This window comes from Danio rerio, chromosome 11 (genome assembly GCF_049306965.1).
Source record: "Danio rerio strain Tuebingen ecotype United States chromosome 11, GRCz12tu, whole genome shotgun sequence".
NCBI lineage: Eukaryota > Metazoa > Chordata > Actinopteri > Cypriniformes > Danionidae > Danio > Danio rerio.
This window is the reverse complement of record NC_133186.1, coordinates 45,402,769-45,405,000: the sequence shown is the minus strand read 5'-3', so window position 1 is coordinate 45,405,000 and position 2,232 is coordinate 45,402,769. Positions and strand designations below refer to the sequence as shown.

At 31.0% G+C, this 2,232-nt stretch overlaps 1 protein-coding gene across 1 annotated transcript in view; it reads left to right on the top strand.

Annotated features, from left to right (window-relative positions):
• The window catches only part of sptbn1 (spectrin, beta, non-erythrocytic 1), a 95,547-nt gene extending 93,584 nt beyond the window's left edge, over positions 1-1,963 (top strand). The window contains 2 exon segments of the mRNA NM_001365192.1: positions 1-446; positions 480-1,963. The exon segment at positions 1-446 is cut by the window's left edge and continues 932 nt beyond it. The gene's annotated coding sequence lies outside the window, so the exon portion shown is untranslated.
• The last annotated feature ends 269 nt before the right edge of the window (positions 1,964-2,232 follow it).

Below are 2,232 nucleotides of genomic sequence, written 5' to 3'. Positions count from 1 at the left end.
TACAGAATACATTTTTTTCTAGAAATAAGCAAAAAGAAAATTATATTTGTTTGGAGAAATGACAGAAATAACGGGTCTAAATAAATTAGTATTTTCAGAAATAACAGGAATAATTAGTCTAAATTAATTATTGCTTCCAAAATTAAGTCCAAATTATTTTTATTTTCAGAAACAACAAAAATAATGAGTCGAAATACATTTTTCTTTTTTAGAAAAAAACAATTGTTGTTTTAAAAAATAAGTCAGAATTAATATTTCTTTCCAGAAATAAAATTATTAAAATTTTTTTTAGAAAAAAATGTGTTTCAGAATTTGTGTTTCAGAAAAATTAATTGTTTCCAGAAATTAGTCGAAATTCATTTATATTTTCAGAAATAACAGAATTAATGAGTCAAAATACCCTTTTTTCAGAAAAAAAAATTATCAAAATACATTTTTATTTTCAGAAGAAATTAATCAAAAGTAATTTTTATTTTCAAAAATAATTAAAAAAAAGAAATTCATTTTAGATTTCGGAAATATCTCAACATTAATTTTGTTTCCAGAAATAATATGTCGAAACTAATTCATATTTTCGGAAGTAAAAACTCAAACTCAAGAATGTTTTTTTTTTCTTAAAACAAGCAAAATAATCCAACAGGATAAGCAAAATAATCTTGTTTTCAGTTTGAAATAAATGCATTCAGCTTACCCCATTGATTCTTCAAAAGAAAAAAATTATAATTTTGACATTTTCTAAATCAAAAACAAATTTTAGCTCACAATTTCTGAGAACCAAACAATATTTTATTCACCAATCCAAAAAGAAGCTTCATAATCTGAAAATTATTCAATATTTGCACAAGAAACAAGACAAAAACTCAATTTTTTCAAGCATTACTAGCAGTGTTGGGCCAATCCAAAAGTAAAACATGCTTACAATTGACACAAACAAACGAAACACAAATCTAGAAGTGGATGGTTCCCGATTTCAAGAAGGACCAGCTGTTTTTTTACGTTTCTATATTGTGCTCTCTCTCTCTCTTTCTCTCTCTCTCTCTCTCTCTCTCTTGTTTTTGTACCCGTGTTTTCATCGAGGGCTCTGGATGTTGAACACATTTCCTCAATTTTGTGAGGCTGTCTTGAAGAGGCGACCAATATTTCTCTCTCTTTCTGTTGTTGTTATTGTTATTATTATTGGGGAACAAGACAGTAACGCTTCGAAAACGATTCCATTACGCGATAAAACTATAGTCACGCCATTCAGATTTGCCTTTAAACGATAATAAGCTGATTCAACTAAAACGCTAACACCAACGTAGACTATTAACATGAAGGCTCGGTATAGACGTGAGTGGGTGTGTGTGTGTGAGTGCGTGTGTGTGATCAAGAATGGGTCGAGCTGTACGAATGTTTGCTATATATACAAAGGACTAGTAACCTGAACCATTTCTTTATTATTATTATTATTATTTGTCATTTCTCTTGGGTTTTATTCATAATATATGTTCAAATACTTCTAGTACAGAGTATAAATAAATAAAAATAATAATTAGATGTATTATAAACACAAGCATCAATGTTTAAGTGAACACATTTACTGGTTAAAAGGTAATACTCCAGCATTAAAAACAAAAAACCAACAAAAAAAAATATGATGAATATGAATACGGTTACTTCCTTGTGGGCTAATAGCACTGAGCATTATCTTTATTTCCCTCTTTGTTTGTTTTTTTCTCTGCTTTTTTGGCTTCATCCCGCTCTCTTTGATACATAGTGCGCATCCCCTCCGTCACTGTATCTATTGTAATGAGATTTTCATCTACTGCACAATCAAACAACGCAACATTATAGGAATGAAATCCTGCGGAGCGCGTATAGAAACCTGCGGCTCGACGCTCAGATGTATGAAACTGCACCTGTAGACTTTAACCCTCCTGCCCTGTTAAATATGTGCGATGTCATTAAATGCTTTTAAACATTATTCCGCTCTCAGAGTTGTCTGTCTGTCCAGTAAACTGGGTTTATTTGTGTTTGTGTGTGTATAATGTCCCCGCAAGTATAGCAATTCCAGTCATTTTTGACCTTGTGGGGACATTTTTTTTTTTTTTTGGTCTCTATGAGGAAAACGGCTCATAAGTCAGACTGAATGAATCAAACACCATTACTGCTATGAGAAGTCATCATAAAAATAGCTGTATGTGTGTGTTTTTGAGTGTTCTTCACCAAATGTCCCCACAAGTATAGCAACAC